General features: G+C 35.4%; 1 protein-coding gene across 2 annotated transcripts in view; it reads left to right on the forward strand.

Annotated features, from left to right (window-relative positions):
• The window catches only part of EPHA3 (EPH receptor A3), a 353,983-nt gene that overhangs the window by 159,029 nt on the left and 169,432 nt on the right, over positions 1-25,522 (forward strand). The gene's annotated exons all lie outside the window — the stretch shown is intronic.

Genomic DNA, 25,522 nt, shown 5'->3' on the forward strand with positions numbered 1-25,522 from the left:
GTTTGATGTGTATGTCAGGCGCTTCACACCTATATTTTTTTCTGATTCTTCTAACATTCTGTTCAGTAGACATTAGTACTGGTTAATTAAGAATTTTACTAATGATAAAACTAAAGTTTAGAGTGGTTGTGACTTCTTTAAGATGGAACAGCTAGTAAAATTGAAGTTCAAGTCTGAGAGACTCAAAAGTCCATATTTTTTCCACCATACTTGGTTCCATATACATGTCAACACAAATCTCCAACTATTGGATGAGCTAGGAGACAGTCCTTGAGGGAGCAATGTCAATTCTACACCTTCCTTTCCCTGGAGATTTGTGTTGTTCAAAAATCACTGACAGCTCCTAAAATCAAGAAGACATGACAGAAGAAGGAAAATTCATTGGCACCAGAACTGTGATGTTTCTAAGACAAGGCATCCTAATGATAGGGGAAACTAGATTTCCTCCTACAACTATATTGTTCCTAAATTGTCACAGTCTGTAATGAGGAAAATGCACATTTGTAGTTGCACTAACAGAGTTCCCAACTTGTGAGTGCACCAAGCCCTCATCTGTGAAAGTGAGGCTTAGATTCTTACCTCTCTTGGATGCCGAGAAGTTCAAATGAGATACTGTACCTGAAAATGCCTTTCAAATGCACCCAACTCACTGATGTCATTCCTATCACACTTCTCCAATCTTGAATTTTCTCAGTAACGTGTTAAAATCCTCAAGCATTTTCCGCAATTGGTAGCTGGCAGAATATAATTTGTAGTTTGTGTGATTTTAGTGGAGCTCTTCATATTTGATTTAACTATTCCAACGCCATATCTTGGAAAAAATCTTGGTTTCTTTTATTCGTTAAATAAATATTGTGGGGTACAGAGAGCAATGAACTTTGCTGAGGACTGGTACTATTAATAATGAGTAAAGCAAAACCTCTCCCTTCAATTAAAAGAACTACAGTGTAATGCAATACATTACATATTCTGCATAACTCAGGAGATATACTTGGTCAAGTTTTGGAGGGTTGAAGAAGGTGATGTCTGAGCTGGACCCCCTGGGATGAGTAGCAGTCAGTGAGCATAGGGCAGGGGCGAAAAAAAAAAAAACACAGAGGGAAAAACGCTCAAAGTGGCTGCAAGGCAAGAGTGCACGCTCAGGAAATCACAGAAATGGAAGCCTGCATTTTTAAAATAGTTGCTCTCAAGGATATGCATCTCGTATAAGTGTCCCTGCTCTCAAACTGTACACAGGTAATTTATACTCCAGAACATATTCTGATTGATTTGTCAATGCCACAGAATGCCATCCATAAAAATATGTCAATCTTTTACAGAATAAGTGATAGTATGAAAAGGCTCAGAACACCTTCTCTTAATCCCCTTCATCTCAGATAGGATGTCTGCAGAGCAACGCACCGTATGGAGTAAGGATGCTTCTGCCAGGTTCCTTAAATTATTGATTGAAACTGTCACTAGCAAATTCTTTAAACTGAATACATTTTGATTGAGTAGGAAGGAATGCTTAAATGGATGCCTGACTGTGAAGAGAATGGTTTTGCAAATTTCTCCGCAGTGCTCCTAATTAAAGTTCTGATAATACAGTATTCTGAGATAACTTGCTCTCTTCTATTTTTAATATGGCGATTTAAAATGTGCATATAAATTAAAAACACAGGAGTCAAAAGCAGCAGAGATTGATAACAATCCTTCTCTTAACTACTTAGATGTTATTTGGGGAAGAAAATATGAAATAGGTTTGATTGAGAGAGAAAGTTTCACCAGGCTTTCTATATTCAGGAGAAAGATTTATGATTCTAATCTGAATAGGCCTCTCAGGAAGTCTAGATTCCCACAGAACACAGGAAATGATGTATTTTACTATAGCACTAAAGGACACATTATGTATTAAAGAGGATATCTGAAAGTTAGTCTATGTTGAAGCTATCCAGCTGCAGCCTTAACTTAAGATCATAGCAACTTTTATACTTTCCAAAGTGATATTAAGGATCAATTTAACAGTTTTCAACACTTAGATCCCTTTTAAGATGTCACTGTAAAGCTGATTAATTGCTTGGATACGCATATAAAATAGCATTACCTATCCCATTCCCCACCTCCCCAAGAAACAAGCTAAAGGCATGTGGAGTATCAGAACTTCAGAAGCCATGCCATCTCTCTGCCACTGTATCACGAATTTTCATGTCTGGGAATAATAGTCTCATATCAAGGCTAACATTTTCTCTGAAAACGGATTTTTTTTTATCCAAATAGATGATTCTCTTGTCTTCATGCAAACAATGATGGTGATAGTGATGTCTAACAAACTGAGGGTTACATAAGGGAGTGGGGAGGCAGGGTGGGGTAACTGGGTGATGGGTATTAAGGAGGGCACATGTTGTGATGAGCACTGGGTGTTATACGCAACAAATGAATCACTGAACACTATATCAAAAACTAATGATGCGGGGGCGCCTGGGTGACTCGGTCTGTTAAGCTTCTGCCTCTGGCTCGGGTCATGATCTCAGAGTCCAGGGATCGAGCCCCACATCAGAGTCTGTTTCTTCCTCTTCCTCTGCTGCTCCCCCTGCTTGTGCTCTCTTTCTCCCTCTCTGTCAAATAAATAAATAAAATTACAAAAAACTAATGATGTACTATATGCTGGCAAACTGAACATAATAAAAAAAATAGTAATAATAAAACATACACTCTAATTCTGAATTTTAAAGTGCAATGATTACAGACACATTTAATGAGGTAATGATATCTAAAATCCAAGTATAATGTAACTGGACAAAAAATCCTTTAAGCTTTTGAATACATTTCTAGCCAACACTACAATGGATATTTCATGTATTGAAAATTTGTTATTATGTGGTCATAATAGACGACTGGATTGATATTTAAAAAGCTTTAAATCTAAGCTAGAACTCTAAAGGACAGGACAAAAATAAATCTGCACCACAAAATATGAGTTGAGAACTAGACAGCAATGGTAGGCTCGTGAAAACACAATGCTTTTAAATAAAGTATTTTGACTTGCACATTTCAGGATATGTTACTATAGGAATAGCACGCTCTGGAGAACTTTTATTTCATAGGCTTTTAGTTCAAGCTCTAAGCTACCCAATTAATGGGAAAAATGATCACAGTGTATTCTATTTGTTGTCATAATATGACACTCAAGAGTTTTGTCACTTTCTCTCCAAATATTTCCTGAAACTTTATTTTTCAGTAACTATTCATTTTCCCATTTACGAAAATTCCCTCTATATTTGCTAACGCAAGTTAAATGATTTACTTTTTGTCTCCTTTAAAAAAAATCTTTTACACAAAGATTCTCTATCTGACTCTCCTTGGATGGAGAATATAGTTTCAATGGGGTGTTTAACTCCCTCACGTCTCACACCGAAATCAAGAGGTTAGCTGCAGCTGCCTTTCCAAAAAAGGTTCATGAGGTTTGTCTCAAATATATTTTATTTTTCTTGACAAAGATCTTTGCTTTTACAAGCTTTATGATGGGTTTATACTTTTTTTACAAGATGCCTTTCTAAAACATGTCTAATTCCCCAGCAGTCCTTTAAAATGGAGTCAAAATACTTTTCTGTTGGAGGAGTTTTACCCCAAAGGCTAGTATGTTATATATATTTCCTGCTTTACTTTTCATTTTAAAAGATTTATTCTTAATCCCAGGCATGTTGGGACAGTATTCAGACAGGGTATCAAGTTTGCTCAGCTTCAGTGGCATACTGGCAGCCTGCATCTTACCACAAGTTTAGCTAGAAGCAGGTCTCTGCCCTGTAGGTGGTGAGAGCCGGAGAAGCTTGGCTCTATCAGGTGGGAAATCAACCTGTCAGGAAGAGTCATGGAAACATGATTAGTTTACTAACTTCATTAAATGAAAACGTTTGCAACACAGCCTTCCCTTTGCTCTCAGGGTCCGCCATTGCTAAACAATCTGGTGTTTCATGGGCTGAATGGAATGCCATGTGCACACCCAGCAGGAGGACATTCCAGAAACCTTGTGGGCTTCCTCTATGTTGTGATCTTGTGCAAACCCCTATTTTTATGGTTCCTTCTCCCCTCCCTTTCTCGATAACCCACAACCACGAGTATACAAATTAAGATTAAAGTGAAAGAGATTGCTCTATTTTCAGAGTTTGATCGATCTTATTAAAGATTTGTATATATAAATTATCAACTTCTTGGGTAGAGCATTTCTGGTGAGTAGGCCCATTACCCCAGAGATTTGCCTTAATTTCCCAGAAGAAATGCTCTAAAATGAGTACAAATTAGCTTCTAAAAAGAGGATAGATTTCATTAGGTTAAGTGCCTTGTGCTGGGGAAGGGGTGTGACTGAGCTCATATTTAAGTGTGTTTACAACTGCGTCCTTAACTTGAGGATTCTTAAATATGCATTTAACTTGCTTGGTGGTAGTTTAAACTGTGGAAAATTTGAATCAAATGTGTATATGGTGGGGGTTTTTTCTAAGTTTTTAAATAGCAAATTATGTACCATTTAAATTCTGGGAGTAGCCTTTTATTTTAAATTTAAAATTGTTTTCACAAGTAAATAACTATGTCAAAGAAACTACACTCTGTTTTCTTAGAGTTTTTTTTTTCTTTTTTATTAATGTGTGCACACACTCACAAAGCCTCATTCAGGTAGGAAGAAGTATATGAGTTTTAAAGAAAGAGTCTTTTCTTATTAATGAAATTTACACACTCTGTTTAGCATTCTAGAAAGAGCTAGAAAAAATGTCACTAACAGGCACTTGTTCTACACTTAAATATTTATAGTTATTGAATAAGTTATATTCATATACCTCATGTTGTCCATAGCTAATTTTTATATTTTCTTTTTTTGATGTATAACTGCCTTTTGGTTACTGGCTTAGATGTGTATTTAATAAATGTCCAAAATAGGGGCGCCTGGGTGGCACAGTCGTTAAGCGTCTGCCTTCAGCTCAGGGCATGATCCCAGCATTCTGGGATCGAGCCCCACATCAGGCTCCTCTGCTAGGAGCCTGCTTCTTCCTCTCCCACTTCCCCTGCTTGTGTTCCCTCTCTGCTGGCTGTCCCTGTCAAATACATAAAATCTTTAAAAAAATAAAGAAATAAATGTCCAAAATAAATGCTGCTGAAAGTTCAAAGAAATTACTCGATTTGTTTAAAATTCAATGAGGTGAACTAGTGTGTAGGCTGATTTTTAACATAAGACTTTGACTAATTTACTTTTTTTCCTTTTCTTCTCTAGTTTTTGTTGTTCTTGTTTTTAAACAATAAAGTCTTCCTTAATACACCATCTGTCACAGTAGAGGATCTTATAATATTTATTTAGTATGATCCTAAAGTTAGGGTAGGGCCACTATGTTTTACATTTGACTACTAATTTGTCTTCCCATTAAGTGTTGTGTAGTTACAGCCCTCTTTGTTAAGTAGCAAGTGATCACCAGAGAAAAGGAAAATAACATATCTGAGCACTTAATTTTATTGTATATTGCATTGGAAGAAGCTACATTTGACTAACTATGATTCAAAAATAGATACTTCAATAACAAGAAATGATCTTTTTTTAAAAAAAATGATTAAACCATAATATCTGGCAATGTTCTTTCATCATACTTTTTCATTCCATAAACTCATATTATAATACTATAAACTCAGAAAAAAATACATAAAATTACTGATTACAGTGTTTGAACATTCTTTGTTGTGTGCCCCCATGTGTGTATGTGTGTGTTTGTGTGTGATGGGAGGCACAGAATAAAATATTACATCAAAGCAGGGGTGCCTGGGTGGCACAGCAGTTAAGCGTCTGCCTTTGGCTCAGGGCGTGATCCCGGCGTTATGGGATCGAGCCCCATATCAGGCTCCTCTGCTATGAGCCTGCTTCTTCCTCTCCCACTCCCCCTGCTTGTGTTCCCTCTCTCGCTGGCTGTCTCTATCTCTGTCGAATAAATAAATAAAATCTTAAAAAAAAATACATCAAAACAGCTAGATACAGAATTCATGTAATGTCATCTACCTCCTGAAAATGAGTGGATTTATTTAGCAATGTCCATATTTTACAATGACTTTTGAATACTGTTTTATAGAAAATACTGATATTTCTAATAGGAAGCTAGTTGGCCTTTTGTGGGGGGGGTGGGCAGAGAGAGAGGGGAAGTGAGTGTTACGTAAGCAGGCCTTTGGTCCAGCACAGAGCCCAACACGGGGCTCAATCTCACAATCCTGAGATCATGACCTGAGCTGAAATCAAGAGTCAACACAACCAATTGAGCCAGCCAGGCATCCCTAGATGGACTTTTAAACTTAAGGAATAAGTGGTTATAGATGGTCTTTCTACAATTCTGTGATTCTGGTATAAAGACAACATCTCAGAGTTAATAGTAATCAATAAAATGGTTCGAGAGGACTGGGAAGAGAAATGGGACTGGAATTGGGAATGGGTGGCTCTGTCACCATGTTTCCTCTGTTGTGCAGTGTACACAAATAAAAGCACTGAGGAATGATGTCAAAACTCTCATCTCTTAGTACTGAGTGAACTATTCTGGAGGGGATGATTGTGTTTCAGAGAGTCAAGCATGGTGTAACTGGGTTTCAGTGGAATTAAGAAATGCAGTATAAGACATGGATTTGGTGCATGAAGCCATCTTCATTGTATTTATGCATGCCTCATCTCTGTATACAGCTATAAAATATAGAAAGGACATACCATTTAATAATAAGTATGTACTATATTAAACATTTTAACAATACTATCTTCAGCATTGCTATCTATGAAAAGGATGGATTTTGAATTATTTTCCCAAAAGTGGGAACATCTGTATCTTGTCACACAATCATGATGCTTGGGTTTAGACTTGTATATTTTATTTAGAAGATTAGCTCATGATAATAGATAAATAATAGATGCTATTCACTAAATATCCATTATGGCATTCACAGACCTATGAATGTCCATTTACACAGTCTTTTTCTCAACACAGTTTTATTGAACATCTACTAGTACTAGACGTACTTCTAGGGCAACATACAATGGTGAGTAAATATAGACACTATGTTGTCTTCTATGGCATTTTCAGTCTTTGAATAAACATACATATAATCCAAAAATGATTTAATCAGAATTGTGATGATTGTTATAATAACCTATTCTCAAAGTTCACTGAGAAGAGACATTTAAGCTGATATCCTATACAAATTTACTGAACACTAACTATATGCCAGACCCATAAGAGTTGAGGAAATAGCAGTGAACATTGATATTTATCCTCTAATTTAGAAGTTATCTATTATTCTTGTTGATTAATCGTTAAGTCATAAGCACTTTTTCTTGGGGTTAGATTTGTAAAAAGCATAGGTCATCTGCTCTGTACCTTTCATTCAAGAGTTTCTTTTCAGCCCTTTTTTATCTTTTCCAAACCCCTTCCCTTTCAATACAACGGGAAAGTGATGCTCTGTTTATCCATACTCAGGGGAATTAATAGATCATTACCTTTAATGGAAGATCATAATTTTGTTTGATGCATACCATGTTCTCTCCCATGTTTTTATTTACTGTATTGGTATTTTTAAAAGACCCATAATCAATTATAAGTGCTAATACTGGGATTTAAACTTAGCAAGTGAATAAAGCTGGACAATGAAGTGAGTTATTACAATACCCACCATGAGCAGCCAATATGTTGTCTTTTCTCTATACAGGAAAAACAAAACAAAACAAAATGAAACAAACAAAACAGTTCTCTAGATCCAAACTGAAATGTTTCATGACTAAATATAGCAATATAAATTACTATGAAGCACACTGATCCTTTTTGACATGTTAACTGATTCATAAATACTAGAAGCCTTTAAAAGTTTTTACCTTTATTTCTTGGAATTTAAGTTGTATTAATCTTTGTATAATATTGGTTTAACAGTTGACTGTTTCTGTACTTGGTATAGGAATAGCCATGCAAAAGAATTATTGTAGATCCAATCAATACAAATAACTATGTTTGGAATGCAGGTGTATGGAGTTTGCTTTCAGATGAAGTAACAGGGCATGAACAAGTTTTAACTAGTCATTATGGGTAATAGAAATAATTTATTATAGCAATCAATAGCAAGGCAAAAAAAAAATGCTGAAAGTGGTGAGTAACATCAGGTTTTCTGAAAGTTTATAGCCCTTGTTTGCCTGAATCTTCATGAAATTCTATGTAGGCAGCTTCCCAAAGCAGAGGGAAAACATTGTATTGGATTGTTACTGAAATTTAGGCGGTGGGGGCTGGTGAGGGAGATAGAGTGCCTGAGTGTAAGAGAGTAACAAAATGATCCACACATACTTCTATGCTTCCATTCATCTTCCTGCGCTACCAGTAATAACACTGGGGGTGGGGGTGGGGGCCCAAATATATTTTTACTTTGCAGGAAACATCTGTGCTAATTTTCAGATAGAAGAATAAACAACCAGTCTTAAGATGTCAGGGTCTTTTTATGTAAATACGCATTTCACAACACACTAAAGATAAGGAGAGCTTTTTCTGACATTTGGAATCAGTTTAAATTAATTCTTAAATATAAGTAGAAATGTGGTTTGGCATAAAGTAAACTGGGATTGTTAGGAAAATATATAATTTCTACTCTTAACTACACCAATGACTTAAAAATCATTGACTGTGTCCTTGAGTGGCCCAATTGGTGTTTGACACTGGAGACATTTTACATACATAGAAAAATGAGTTTAAATGAGAGCAGATCAGAAGCAAGATAACTGGGTGAACAAAATAGCTCAAAAACAGTACACATTTCTATCCCCTTTTCTTCTGTATTCTGACTCTTTATATACAATTCTCATCATACAGCATGGTGAAACACAAAACGGAAGACAATTTGTTGTCTATGCACGTATATTTGACACATAACTGCTCCTACAAACTTGAAAATTCTTCCTTCTCCTTACATAAATATGCTCTGGAAATGAACAAAGAAAATAATCATAATGGAACAGATGGCATATGTTTAGTTTAGTTTTTTTTTTTTTAAGTTAAAATGGCAGCGCCTCAATTATAACATTTGCATGTTAAAAAATCCTAGGACGTTCCATGGACTTTTCTATCCATATATCCTTGCTGACTTAACTTTTAGTCATGTATCTGAGTGGTATGCTAGCATAAATATAAGACATTTATAGACATTTATACTGACACAATATAAAGTACTAGAATTTTATTAACAAATGGTATTACCATTAATTAATGTATTATTTAATTAATGTAATGTGTTAAATTTATTATAAATTTTATTTGTTGCTGTTATTAACATACTGACTTAATATCTATGTAGAATTTCACACACATATATGTAACAATGAACAAAACTATATATCAAAGTAATTCTAAAAAATAAACTAAGTCAAATCTGTATCCAAAACCCACATTTGGGGGTGCCTGGGTGGCTCAGCCGTTAAGCATCTGCCTTTGGCTCAGGGTGTGATCCCAGGGTCCTGGGATCTAGTCCCGCATAGGGCTCCCTGCTCTGCGGGGAGCGTGCTTCTTCCTCTCACGCTCCCCTTGCTTGTGTTCGCTCTCTCACTGTCTCTCTCTCTGTCAAATAAATAAATAAATAAATAAAATCTTAAAAAAACCCCACACATTTGGCGTAGGCACAGGGATATGTTTTGGATCGTATAATACCTATTCTTATTTTTAAAAATCCATAGTCATTATCTGTAATAAACTACATCATTTTGAAAGTTCTATAAATGCAACTAGCTACATTTTGGTAGGTTTTTTAAAGACTCAGGAAAGTGAATGGAACTATTAACCATGTGAAGCCTTCAGAAAAATAAACAATGTCCAGTAACAGTAATAAGACCACTGATAAACTCAATCTAGAAAATTAAGAAATATTTGATTATATTGAAAAAATGTGAATTCTGTGAAATTTTTTCCTACCATCAACTTTTCCTCAAATATGAAGCATTAGGGACTTAATTTTACAGATAATTTTCACGTTACTCATTTAAAAATCTTTATAATGTGATTTCCCCGATTACTTTCTTCAAGTAAAAAATAACTTTCTATTTCTTGCTAGCCAAGGAATTGTCCTTAAAAACAACAGCAATGCCAGATTATATCACGTTCCTCAACCCATACCTTTCATCATCTCCTTCAACAGTGCTTCTATTCCCATCTAAAGTGAAATTCAACTTTTTATTGTAGCCTAGAAAGCCTGAAATGAACTATCCACTCCCTCCTCGGAACTTAGCTCCGACCTCTCCTCCTCACTGATTCTACTCCAAACAGTGATCTTCCTGGTTTTTTGTTTTTGTTTTTTAAACACAGAAGTAGAATAATCACTTAAAACTGTTAAGCCTTGTCATGTCTCTCCTTTCTCTGTTCAACAGCTGACAATTGCTAAGGTCATTGCATCTGCTTATTTATATTTATATATATATATATTATATATTTAATATTTCTGCCTTCCGACTGTCTACTGGTTGTCTGCCTCTGGATCCTTAGGGCTCAGCACAAATGTTACTCCTCAGAGAAGCCTTCCTGGACTACATATTCTGTCTTTAAATCATTCGTTCATTCCATACGTTTTGAAAGAACATTTATGCACTAAGCAGTTGCCTCTGCAATTGGGATACAACATGGAATGACATAGATAAAAATCTCTGCCTTTATGATAGACATACCCTAAGGGAAAAGAAATAATACAATAAATAAATTTGTTAGAAGGTCATCATGATTATGGAGCAAAATAAAGCAAAAACCACCACCAACAACAACACAGAACATAGAGGTTAAGAAGTGCTAGGGATTGAGGATGCAATTTTAAAAATGCTAGTGAGGAGGGCGTCACTGCAAAGGTGACATTTAGATGAAGCCCAGAAGGAATTGAGGAAGCAAACCATGCTGATAGTGGAAGAACATGCCAGACATTTGCGGAAGAGCAAAGGCCCAGAGCAGAGAAACATTGTTAGTGTTCTTCATGAATATTAAGGAGGTCAATTCACCAGGTGCAGAGTGAAGTAGAGAGGGAGGAATGGGTTGTAAGGAGGATAACATAGGGGAGCTGGGACAGATCAAGGAAGGCCTTATATCCATAGTGGACTTCTGCTTTTATTCTGAATGAATTTGGAGCCTTTGAAGCCTTTGAACAAAGGAGGCGCAATCATCCAATTCATGCTTACTCTGGTGGCTGTGTGGGAATTAAGCTGTAACTGGGCAAAGGTGAACACAGAGAGACCACTTAGGAAGGTTTCCAGGAATTCAATCAAGAATCGTGGAATCCGGGCACATGCTGGCAGCAGTGTAGGTGGAAAGAACTGGCTATATTTTGAGTTGACAGAATTTGCTGCTGCTTTGGATATAAGAAGACAGAAAAACAAGTTGTCAGGATGTCTCCAGGGTCTCTGGTCTTAGCGATGGAAGATGTCATTTACTGTAACAGGTGACTGCCAGTGTAGCAGGTTTGAGGAAGCTAATCAAATTATATGGTATGTTTGGGAGTCATAGTTAAGCCCTGAGCCTCGGTGAGGTAATGAAGGAGGGGTGCATAAGCAAAGCAGAGATAATGTACAAGAACTGAGCCTTGATTCACTCCAACATTAAGCATATGAGCAATTAAAGCTCTTTTTTCCCCCACTCCGTTCTCCTGGCCCTCTTCATCTCTGTCACATGTCCTTGTTTTATTTTCTTAGTGACTCTTAACTGTCCCTGAAAATATCTTACTCATTTTTAATTTGACTTGATATCATCTTTTTGTGCCCACTGGAATGTAAGCTTTGTACAAACACAAAGATGGTCTACTTTATTGACCAAACCTGATTCATGGGGAGCTCTCTAAAAACACTTATTTGTTGAAAGAAAGACCTTTTAAATTTATCCTTGGTTTTTAACAGAAAAAAACCCATGTATTGCTGCAGAACAGTTAAGAACAGAGAAGCAGTAGCTAACATTTATTGAGTACCAAGCACAGTTCTCTGTCTTTACAGGTAATAAACCATTCAAAGTACAGAAAGGTCCTGGAGGGCAAGCACTATCATTATCCTAATTTTTACAAGTGAGAAAACTGAGGCACGACAATGCTAACTGCCTAGCCAAAGGTTATAAGGAGCATAGTAAGAAAATTGAGATTCTAAACCAAGGAATCAGGTCCCAGTGGTAAAAGTGCCCTTTTGTGGTTATAGTGATGCTTCACAATAGAAGGGAGTGATAATGGTGAGGTCAGTGAGAGTGACATTTCCAAGGTTTGTTGATGCTTGTGGGCTGACCCCGTTTAGGGAAGGTGTGATGTCAGCTAAATAGAAGAAGGAACCATCACCCTCTGCAATAACTATAACATTCTGGTAATATATATTGTACAGGTAAGCAAGTGTATTAAACATCCTCCAAAAAAACCCTACGCAAAAAAGAAAGGAATAAAAGAAGGGTGAGCAAACATTTTTAGTTCAGCATTAAATGTTTTTTAGAAGTAGGATATTTTCATAAAGATCACTGAGGTCAACACCCTTATTTACAGATAGAAAAATAGGAAATTGCCCAGATTACACAGGTTGATACTGACCCAAGTTGGGGTCAGTTGTGTTGAATCCTACCTCTGCCATTTCTTCTCCCCACTCAAGATTCTTCCAAGGTGGGACATTGACTTGGGATTTTTCTTAAGAATGGAAGAAAATACATCAAATGGTTTATCTTCTTTTTTTTTCTGACAACTAAAAATATGTCTGAATATGGTAATATAACTCAGATTACTATTCCAGTTCTATAGAGATGACTACCTGATAAGAAAACACACCAGAGTTTATTTTTTGGGGAAAAAAAAGTAAAAAAATAGCCTAAGATGTGCATGCTTCCTAACAAAAGATGACTTAGCAACAACTATAAAAGAATACCATTAAAAAAAATTGTTCAATGTTTATCCATAATAGTTACCATGATAAAAAGCAATTTCTCACATACATAGCCAATGTTGTATATTCAGGCTAGGATATATATGCATTTGTCTTTTTAATATAATACTCTCTGAGCACAGAACATCTTTCTAAATGGATGTGTCATACCATTACTTGGTAGGACATGAATGATTACAGCCTTAGACTGGTAATATGCCTTCCTGACACAAATATAGGACTATGATGCTGTATAATGTTGACATTTATAGCCACATTCATAGACTTTATCTCAAATCCTTAAGTGGATACAGAGTATATGGCGCGTCTATTTTAAAGTGCCTGTGTGTGGACAAGCATAGTAACTATTATGTGATGAAAAGTGTTATAGACTTCAGTGTCCCATTATTGTGGATTGTTTTAGAACCAATGTGGACACAGACTTGAGTCAGTCCTCCTATGCTAATGGCAAATGGTGACTATAATCTAGCATTGTTCTCAGGTGAAAAACCCAACCGAAGATCCCTATAATTAGTTTGATAATAAATAGTGTTTATGTAAACCTTGAACATTATCAGGTATATTAAACTCAAAAGCATCATAATTGTTCCATAAATGATATTGCCTTTCTTCAGTGTTAGAGAAAGATGAGACATTATGGTTTAGAAAATGTTCAAGATATGGGGCGCCTGGGTGGCTCAGTCGTTAAGTGTCTGCCTTCGGCTCAGGACGTGATCCCAGGGTTCTGGGATTGAGCCCCACATCGGGCTCCCTGCTCTGCTGGGACCCTGCTTCTTCCTCTCCCACTCCCCCTGCATGTATTCCCTCTCTCACTATCTCTCTCTCTGTCAAATAAATAAATAAATCTTAAAAAAAAAAAAGAAAATGTTCAAGATAATTAAAGTTTAAGGTTAAACTTCAAAATGTAAAGCATTTTTATTCAAACTCAGATTGATGGAAACATTTCTGTTAAATGTTCTTAATAAAGCATCCTGAAGATATGTTTACCCTATATTGATGGCAAAGTTTTACTAATGGACATGTTAATCATGATATAATTGTTATAGTAACAGATAATATTAATAGAGTACCTACTATGTGAAGGACAAGTTTTTGCATATATTAATCTCTGTACTAATCAGAACAACCTTATGAGGTAACAACTATTATTACATCTGTTTTACAAGCTAGGGAACAGAAACAGAAAGATGAGTTGATGTGCTCCTTCTCACAGAGCTAGTGTGTGGTATCCACCGATCATCAGGGATCGCTGAGGTGTATAGACCTTCATTTTTCTGTATCTGAATTTCTCTAGTGTGAGGATGCGGGTTAGTAGAGGGAGGAGGATGCTTGGTTCTGCCTTTTATTCTTTATTCCCACTGACAGTCAGGAATGCTAATCAAGTTCCCTTATAGATGGCTAAATTTGGTATTAAAGTCCGTACTAAAAATTAATGATTTCAGAATTTACTCCTGAGGGTGTTCTATGAAAAAGGAAAGAAATTATATGTTACATATTAAAGTAATCCATCCTTTATAATGGGATCCTGGAGCAGACAGACTGTGCCAGGCAAGTTTATTTGAGAGCCTTGAACCAATTTTTAATTTGTTGAATTTCTCTGAGATATATATGGCATATAAATATGTAGTATACATAGATACATAGTATCTGCAGAATATAGTTATAGATATGTAGTATATATAGAAATAATGTTCTATTTATGGAGTCTTATATTAGAAATTACAATTTTATCTAATTTTCTGAATTCTTCTTAGTGATGTAAGGTTACCAATGGGAAATTTTGCAGATGTACTCACACAAGGGGATGATACAGAGAGTTGAGACTTAGACACACATAGAGGAAAAGAAATGTGTAAAGAAGACAAAAAAGCTGTGATTCCTACTCATTGCCACTCTGCCATTCTTCCTTTCTTTCCACTCAAGTTTGGTTAATAGAAGTGAATCCTTTTACACTGCATTATAGTGGGTGGTCTTTCTGGTGAATGAAGCCCTTATAGGTAAACTTGAACTTTCTGGGTTATAAGCATCAAAGAAAGCTCAGCCCCAAACCACCTGATGTAACAGATTGTGTTGCTTGGCCTCCAATTTAAGGTCTCTGAGGCCTCTCCTGTGTTTTATCAAATATAAAGTAAAAAAAATACAAACTGTGAGGCTACTATTAGCTCCTTGTTAGGCAACTCTATCACTATCTTAAACGTTCGTTTCTGTCGATCATATCATTCTAACTAGGCACTTCTCTCTGAAGTTTTATTATACAAGTCTTATAAGCAAAACTTGTATCTTCCTCTATAGACTTTTTAAAGGTATGAATATTATTTTAATGAATAGTATCATTATTTCCAACAATCTTCTGATGATTCTGCCAAACTTGCTCTTATATATTATTTACTCCTTCTCTCTACTGGATCAACAAATAAAAATAGTGTTGAAAGTGTGCCCAGAGTAATATATAAAGGAAAATATGTTTTCACATATGCATCATTCATGGTTTAGAAAGAATGGATACAACTCCATAAAATACACCTAAAAATAATAATGGTAAGTTATGAAAAAGGAACTGTGACAAGTGTTCATTAAAATTTCTTACTAATTCTTCTTTGTCTTTTTCTTTTTGGTACACTTGAAAGCAAAATGTAACCATTTGTTTGGTCAACAATAAAGCTGTACCTAATTGCAAAAGAGATTGAAGGCATATCTGTAAATAAAAATCACATCTACTTATCCATTTTAAGCTTTAGCATTGCATAAAGAATTTGTTTTTACTGTTACTGCTAGATGTATAGGTCAAATAAAAACTAGTATTAGTCATTCCTCAATAAAAGGATTTGCAGGCAACTTCTTTTTATTGTTTTAGAGTTATTTGGTGTATTTTGTAACTGAAATAAATTAAACTCATAAACCCATATTGTTGTTGTAATGGTTTAAGTGTTTTGTTTGTAATGTATCTTTAATGACAGATTTGAGGAAAGAACTATAGATACCAAGAATCGCTGAGTTGAAGGATGTGTGGTTTGGTTTCTTCCCTACCACTCTCCTCACCTGACGGCTGGCTTTGTGCCTTTTTCTCTGTGCAGCATTTGCAGTTAGCATAATGTATGGCTCATCACTAGAACTGTCTAATTAATTAATGAATGAAGATGGATCCAAGTCCAGCTTAAGCATTTCCTCATGCTGTGGCCATGAGTAAGTCACTGAACCTCTCCCATCTCAAGTGTTATCATTTATGTAAAGTGAGGGCTGGCCTAGACTGCCTTCCCCTCCTCATGTACTTTGATCACAGAATTTTAAAGTAAGATTATATACCTAAGAAATAATTACCGATGGTGCACAATTCAACTGCACATAGTTTCATTCATAGTTTGTATTACATAGGAAAAGAAGCCGCAAAAATTTCAGTTTTTTATTCAGAAATATTTTCTAAAATTTATATCTGAGAGAGAGATTGAGAGAGAGTGCACATTTGCATCAGTTTTATAAATTAACACTTGATTTAGACCAGTCTTCCATAATAATAACAAGATGAGAAGAGATGAAAGTTATTTACAAGACCCTTGAGTTATAAAATCAGAAAAAGAAGACAGATACAAGATAACTTACAGTCAATTGTAGGTACTTAAGACTGAAGAATTATTACTAAATCGCTGAGGACCTTCAAGTGTGATGTTGCATGAGATTACGTGTAAGGATCATTTGCTCCATTTTATGACTCCGTCACTTAAAAGATCAGAACTTTCCACCCCATGAGGCTAAAAGTTTGGCCTGGTTTATGGGACATGTGCCAGCTGGCCAGGATAAATTAAAAAATCTGCTTCTTCAATGAACTTGTGATAGTGTATGATCCTCAGTCTACTTTTTAAAGTAGGATTCATCTAAATGCATGGTACCACTAATGCCTGGGGAATAGAGATAAAGGAATGTAAACTATCTGGCAATCAAATTAATATTGAGTTGACAAACTCTCATGTTCTGGTGCCAGTAAGATTTTGGACTTAATGGACTAGTAAGCCTAATTACATCTATAGTTCCAAAATTTTTGCTAAAAATATACCATAATTATTTCCAGAAATCCCTTTAATAATTAAAGAATTATTTTAGGAAAGTAGAGGAGTTTAAGGAAGGCACTTATAAGCAGTAATTTACTTTCGCATTTATGTAGAACTTAGAAAACATATACCTTGCACCAAAAAACAATAAGATACCTAAGAATAAACCTAACTGAAGAGATAAAAGATCTGTACTCTGAACACTATAGATCATTTATGAAAGAAATTGAAGAGGACACACAAAGAAATAAAAAAGCATTCCATGCTCATTGTTAAAATGTCTATACTACCCAAAGCAATCTACATATTTGATGTGATCCCTATCAAAATACCACCAACGTTTTTCACAGAGCTAGAACAAATAATCCTGAAAATTTGTATGGAACCATTAAAGACCCAGAATAGCCAAAGCAATTCCAAAAAAGAAAAAACAAAACTGGAAGCATCACAATTCTGGATTTCAAGCTATATTATAAAGGAATAGTCATCAAGACAGTATGGTCCTGGCACAAAAAACAGACACATGGATCAATGGAGCAAAACAGAAAACCCAGAAATGGACCCACAACTGTATGGTCAACTAATCTTCAACAAAGCAGGAAAGAATATCCAATGGAAAAAAGAGTCTCTTCAATAAATGGTGTTGGGAAAACTGGACAGCAACAGAAGAATGAAACTGGACCACTTTCTCACACCATACACAAAAATAACCTCAAAATGGATGAAAGACCTAAATGTGAAACAGTAGGGGTGCCTGGGTGGTGCAGTCATTAAGCATCTGCCTTCGGCTCAGGGCGTGATCCTGGCGTTCTGGTATCCAGCCCCACATCAGGCTTCTCCACTGGGAGCCTGCTTCTTCCTCTCCCACTCCCCCTGCCTGTGTTCCCTCTCTCGCTGGCTGTCTCTCTCTCTCTGTCAAATACATAAATAAAATCTTAAAAAAAAAAGAATGGCTAAAATTAAAAACACAAGAAATAACAGGTGTTGATGTGGATATGGAGAAAAGGGAACCACACTTGCACTGTTGGTGGGAAGGCAAACTGGTGCAACCACTTTGGAGAACAGTTTGGAGGTTCCTCAGATAGTTAAAAAAAAGAACTACCCCATGATCCAGCAATTGCACTACTAAGTACCCAAAAGATACAAAAATATAGATTTGAAGGGGTACATGCACCCCAATGTTTATTGCAGCATTATTAACAATAGCCAAACTATGGAGAGAACCCAAATGCCAATGGATAAAGAAGTTGTGTGTGTGTATACACACACGTGATGTATAACATATATAATGCTCTCTATATACATATATCCCAGCCATCAAAAAAATGAAATCTTGCCATTTGCAATGATGTAGATGGAGCTAGTTTGTATTATGCTAAGTGAAAGAAGTCAGTCAGAGAAACACAAATGCCATGTGATCTCACTCATATCTGGAATTTAAGAAAGAAAACATATGAACATAGGAGAAGGGGGAAAAGAAGAAAAAAAGAGAGAAGGAAACAAGCCACGAGAGACTCTTAATGATAGAGACCCAACTGAAGCTAGATGGAGGGAGGTGTGTCAGGGACCGGCTAGATGGATTATGGGTATTAAAGAGGGTACTGTGATGAGCACTGGGTGTTTTACATATGTGTTAAATCACTGAATTCTACTCCAGAAATCAATAATGCCCTGGATGTTAACTAACTAAAACTTAAAAAAACTAAAACAACAAAGAAAAGAAAGCACATCTTACTGCATTGCCTCACATGCCCTGCTTTTAGAGGCTATTTATGAACATACTATTGCATTTTTCAAATTTATTAATACATACAGGATAAAAAGTTTAACTCTATTTGATCTGCAGAAAGCATAGCCTATCAATTGAGGACCCCACAGTTCATAACCAAATCTCTACAAAGTCTCTATACTTAATTTAATTTTTTAAATCTTGCTCTCTCCCCTTACACCCACCCCCCACACACAAGATGGTTGCTGAAATTTATTCCAAATTTCAAAAATCTTTGAATTGAGTATGCATTTGTGCATAAGACTTTTTAAGCACATGTTTTGTTTCTTTTGGATGAATACCAAAAAGTGGGCTGGCTGCATCATGTGTCATTGAAGCTTTTAAGAAGGTGCCAAAATGTTTTCCAAAGTGCCTAAAACTTACTATATTTCTCCTACTGCTACATGAGAATTGCAGTTCACATCCTTATCAACCCTTGGTATGGTCAGTATTTTTTGAAAAATTTCTGCCATTCTTATAGCTGCATACTTGGTATTTTATTATACTTTTGATTTGCATTTCCACAAAGGTAATGATGTTGAGCATCTTTTCATGTGCGTATTTCCAATCTATGTATCTTCTTTTGCAAAATGTAGGTTTAAATTTTTTGTCCATTTTTGGGGGTGGAGGGGAGCCTGGGGGTTTATACCATGGAGTTTGTGAGTTCGTTATATGCTCAACACAATTCTTTCATCAGATATTTGATATACAAATATTTTCTCCCAGTGCATGGTTTAATGCTTTTCATTCTCCTTATAGTGTCTTTTGAATTTTAAAGGTGAATTTTGAATTTTGACGAAATCCAATTTGTCAATTTATTATTTTATTGACTGTGCTTTTGCTGTCATATCTAAAGAATCTTTCCCTATTGTCAGAGTTAGCAGGTTTTTTTTTTTTTCTTAAAGGGCCAGGTATAAACAATTTAGGCTTTTTGTCCATATTAGCCTCTATCTCACTAACCATTTTTTTGCTCGTAGTGTGAAAGCTGATGCACAAAAAAAGTATAAATGAATGAATGTGGTTATGTTCCAGTGATTATTTATTGAAATTTGAATTTCACATATTTTATGTGTTATGAAATAGTGTTCTTTTAAACATTTTCTCAATCATTGAAATATGTAAAAAAAATAAACCTAGCTCACACATTGTAGAAACATACATGGGGGATTGAATTTGACCTGTGGGCTATAGACTGCCAACTAGTTTCCTGACACAGGTCACAACGATTTTCTCCTATGTTTTCTTCTATAAGTTTTATGGTTTTGTTTTTGCTTTTTTTTTTTTTTTTAGTAAGACTAAGATTCATATTAATTGATTTTTGAATGCGATAAAAATTTTGGATCAAAGTTCATCTTTTACAAATGGCTGTTGAATTGCTTCAGCACCATTTGTTGAAAGAACTGTACTTTCTCCACTAATTCCTTTGTATCTTTCTAAAGAATCATCTGTCAGTTATGTGTGAATCTATTACTGGACTCTTTTCTGCTCTATTGACCTATTTGTCTGTTTTAACACCAACAATACAAGATCTTGAATTAAGTCTTGAAATCATTAGTGTTAGTTCTCCAACTTTGTCCTTTCAAATTTAAATTATTTCATAGCTATATGACCATTTAGTTTATTTCTTCTTTTTGAATGCACTTTAACTCTCAGGGAATTTTTTCATTTCATTTAAGTTGTCAGATGTATTGGAATAAAATTTTTCACAGTATGCACTTATCCTTACTACTCCTATGCTATATTGCCTGTAGTAATGCCATTTCTCTTATTCCTGATATATGTAGCTGGTGATTTTTCCTTTGTTCCCTCACCATTATGGTTAGAAGTTTTTAATTTTACTGATCTTCTCAAAGACATATCTTTTGATTCCACTGATACTCCACATTTTTTGTATTCTATTTCATCAATTTATGTTATGTCTTAAATATTTTCTTTCTTCAGCTTATTTTTAATCTACTACCCTTCTTTTTCTTCTTCCTCTCCTCCTCGTCCCCCTCTTCCTTCTCCTCCTTCTTTTTCTTCTCCTTCTCCTTCTCATTCTCCTTTTCCTTCTCCTTCTTCTTCATGTTTGTTTTATTTTCATGGTGCAAGCTGAGGCCATTGATTTTGAAACTTTTCTTTTTTAATATAGATACTTAATGTTATACATTACCCCTAAGTACTGCTTTATTGGCACTGTCCGGATCTAATATGTGGTATTTTCATTTTCATTCAGTTTAAAATGCTTTTTAATTTACATTTTTTTGTCCTCTTTGAGCTGTGTTTTATTTCAGTGTATTATTTTATTTCCAGTATTTGGGAATTTTGTTCAGAAGTCTTTCTATAGCTATTGAATATAAGTTTAATTCAGTTTGGTCTCAAAACAGAATTTGTGTCACTTGAATTATTTAAAATTTACTCAGACTTGTTTTATGGCCCAAAACATAATCTACCTTTATAATGTTCTGTGTGACCATAAGGAAAGTATGTATTATGCTCTTGCTGAGTGAAGTGTTCTATTAATGCCATCTAGTTCAAGTTAGTTGACTATGTTGGCCAAGTCTTTTCTATCTTTACTGATTTTCTCCAAACTTGCTCTATCAGTTATTGAGAAAGGTATTGAAATCTCCACCTATTAATTTGTATTTGCCTGTTTTTCCTGGTAGTTCTCTCCTTTTTTTTTCTTCATGGAACTTGGTTTTCAAGTGCATAAGCATGTATGATTGTTATGTTATCTTGACTAATTCACACCTTTATCCCTTTGAGATGAATTTTATTCTGTCAATATATATTTTTTTAGGGTTTGCTTATTTATTTGAGAGAGAGAGAGTATGAGTGGGAGGGCAGACAGAGAGGGAGCGAGAATCTCAAGTAGACCCCACACTGAGTGTGATGCAGGGCCTGATCTAACAACCCTGAGATCGTGATCTGAGCCGAAAACCAAGAATCAGTCGTTTAACTGACTGCACTGCCCAGGGGCCCCTGTCCTGTCATATTTTCTATTCTGAAATCTCATTTGTCTGATTTAATATAAATCATTCAGCTTCCTTTTTTCTAGTTTTAGAAAGTTATATCTTTTCCATCTTTTACTTTTAACGCATGTGTGTCTATATTTAAAATATGTTTCTTTTAAGCAGCATATAGTTTAGCATTGCTTTTAAATCTAACTTGAGGGGCACCTGCGTGGCTCATTCGGTTAAGTAGCTGACTCTTGATTTCAGCTCAGGTCATGACCTCAGGGTACGGATCAAGTCCTGAGTCAGGCTCCGTGCTCAGTGGGGAGTCTTCTTGTCTCCCTCTCCCTCTGCCCCTCCCTTCCCCCCCATCCTGCTCTGGCTCTCTCTCAAATAAATAAATAAATAAATCTTTTAAAAAATAAATTAAAATAAATAAGTAAATCTAAGTTGACAATATCTGCCTTTTAATTGGGTTGTTTAGACTATTCTCACCTAATATGATTATTGATAGTTAGGTTTAAGTCATTACCTTGCTATTTGTTTTATGTTCCTCTTTCTGTTCTTTCCTTCTTCTTTTGGATTAATCAAGTATATTTTTAAGATTCTATTTTATTTCTTTTTTTAGTTAATCAAATTCTAACTCTTTGTTTTGTTATTACAGTATTTTTAGGGTTTATTATATATATATTTTAGCTTATCACAGTCCACTTTTATTTATTTTTATTTTTTTAAAGATTTATTTATTTATTTGAAGGAGGGAGGGAGAGGCAGAGGGAGAGAGAGTCTCAAGCAGATTCCCTGCTGACCACAGAGCCTGACACAGATCTTGATCTCAGGACCTGAGCCAAAATCAAGAGTTGGATACTCAGCTGACTGAGCCACCCAGGTGCCCCCATCATAGTCAATCTTTAAATGATACGCCATTTCATATATAGTTTGATAATCTTGTACTAGTATACTTCCATTTCTTCCCTCCTAGACTTTTAAGTTGTTGCTTTCAAACATCTTTACCTTTACACATGTGCTGTAAATCTAATTATATTGTTAATATTTTAGTTTAAAAATCCATTATATATTTTCAAAAGATTAAAATATTTACAACTCTTATATAACCAACAGTGAAGTTACTAATGCTGTTGTTTTTAGTTCTTTATGTGAAGCTATAACCTAGTATTATTTTCTTACTTCCTAAAGACTTCCATCAACATTTCTTATAATTTAAGTCCACTGGTGATAAATCCCTCAATTTTGGTTGTCTGAGAAATTTATCTACCTTCTTTTTTGGAAGATACTTTCAGTGGAATCAACTTCTAAGTTGACACATTTTTCTTGTAGAACTTTAAAGATGTGTTCCATTCTCACCGTTCCAAGATGAGAAATCTGTTGTGATATTTATTTCTTTTTATGTGAGGTGTCACTTTTTTATGGTTGCTTTTCAGTTTGGCTCCATTAGTGATTTGGAACAGTTTATGATGTACCTTGGTAGACTTTTCTTTTTTTTTTTGTGAGTGGGATTTATTGATCTTAGATCTGTGGGTTTTTAGTTTTCATCAAATGTGGAAAAATTTCAGTTTTTATTTTTTTCGATATTCCCACCCCCATTGAGAACTCCAGTAACACATACATTAGGCAAATTGAAATAGCTCTGGGATTCAGTAAAGCTCTTCACTTTTTGTTTTTCTTTGTATTCTTTATTTTGGGTAGTTTCTATTGCTATGCCTTCAAGCTCATGAATCTTCCTCATTGAAGCATCTGATCTGAACCAATCCAATTCAGTGTATTTTTTATATTAGATGTTGTAATTTTTTTAAGTAATTTCTACACCCAACATGGGGTTTGAACTCACAACCCTGAGATTGGGAGTCACGTGCTCTACAGATTGAGCCATCCAGGCACCCCATCAAATGTTGTAATTTTTATCTTTAGAAGTTTATTTGGATCCTTTTTATATCTCCCATTATGTATTTAACCTTTTGAATGTATGGAATATAGTTTTAATAACACTTCTAATGTTCATGCCTACTAATTTTAAGTTCTGTGACAGTTATGGGTTGATGCTGATTGACTGATTGACTGATTTTCCTCTTCATTATGAGTTGTATTTTTTACATGCCTTGTAATTTTTTTTTTGAATGCTAATCATTGTGACTTTCACCTTCTTGGATGCTAGGTATTTCTATATTCCTATAAATATTCTTGAGCTTTTTTTTTTTTTATGGGGCACAGTTACATCATTGGGAAGCAGTTTGGTCCTTGTGAATTTTGCTTTTAAGATCTTTTCTGTGGAATCACAGCACTGTTAAACCAAGAGTTGGGTATTCCTCACTATTGAAATAAGACAGTTCCATGTACTCTACCTAATACTCCATGAATCTTGATGTTTTCCAGTTTGGCTGGTGGGAACAAGCATTTTTCCCAGCCTTGTGTGAACACCAAACATGATGCCTCCAATACTTTTGGGTAGTTCTTTCCCTGGATTTAAGAGGCTTTCTCACTCATGGACTGATCAAGACTCTGCTGAAACCTGAAGGAGGGGATCTTTCACAGATGACCTTTTTCTCTCTCTTTGCAGTTCTCTCCTCTCTGGTATTCTTTCCTGAGAACTCTTGTTAGTTTGGTTTCCCTGGAATTTCAGCTTCACCTCCTGAAATCAGGGGTTTTCTGAGCTCTGCCCTGGTTCCTTCTCCTTATGTTGCCACCTGGGGAATCTAAAGTCAGGAAGCTGTTATGTTGCAGTACTCATCTTAGCCATTTCCCTTTTCTTAAGGATCACTGTTTTTGTTGCCTGATATTCAGTGACATAAAAATGGCTCTATTATATATTTTTGTTTGTTTGTCTCTTGTTTTTGTCTTTCCTTATAATATGGTAGATCTAGTCCCTGTTATTCTATCTTGGTCAGGAATCAAGGATTGAGTTTTGTTATGTATTAATTCTCTTAAAATATTTGTTTGTGTTTTAAGACTATATATCAGAGGTGCTGAGAAAGGCATACAATCCTATAAAGTAATATGTGCTGCAGATTCTTTTTTTTAACTATCAGCTCTCTGTGTTATTTTATTTTTTTGAAGGGTTTTTTTTTGTTGTTGTTCAGAGCAAAAGGGGGGGGGAGAGCGAGAGAGAGAAGAGAGGGGAGCGGCAGGCTGAGGGAGAAGCAGACTCCTCGCTGAGCAGGGAGCCTGATGCAGGGCTTGATCTCAGGACCCTGGGATCACGACCTGAGCTGAAGGCAGATGCTTAACCAACTGAGCCACTCAGGCATCCCAGTGTGCTACAGGTTCTTAAAATGAGCAAAAAGTATGGGACACAGGTCAATTAAATATTACAGAACAGATAAAAACAACATATACTTAACCACTAACTGGTTTGTAAACACAGAAGTTCAACCTTATAAGAATTTACTGAGGATTATACATTTAGAGACCCCTATATAGACAAAATATAGTGTTGGTAAATTGTCCGAGGCTAATATATTCATTTGGAGAAAGTCTTTCCATGAAGATAAATACTACATTTTAGAAGTAGGCTGTGCAAAATGATCAAAGAAGAGATGATTTTAAGTAAGAGGGCAATAAAAGATGGTAATATGTTGAAGAAGTATGTAAATTCTAGATCTTAGAAACTTCAAGTTTATCATTTTACAAAAGGCAGCAGTAAACCATTAAAATTGTGGAATAAGTTTGTATTAGGATGCTGAAACCCATTTTGAGCAAGAATAATCAGGATGAAGCGACAGGGAAACAAATATTAGGGAGAATATTAAGAAAATTATTATACTTAACTAAACTGAATTAATACATTGGTTATGTGGATGAAAAGAAAAGACAAAAAAGGGATTACATGGTATAAATTGGCAGTAGTCAGTGATTGATGGTTGTATGCGGG

The sequence above is a fragment of the Ailuropoda melanoleuca genome, chromosome 1 (genome assembly GCF_002007445.2).
Source record: "Ailuropoda melanoleuca isolate Jingjing chromosome 1, ASM200744v2, whole genome shotgun sequence".
Classification (NCBI taxonomy): Eukaryota; Metazoa; Chordata; class Mammalia; order Carnivora; family Ursidae; genus Ailuropoda; species Ailuropoda melanoleuca.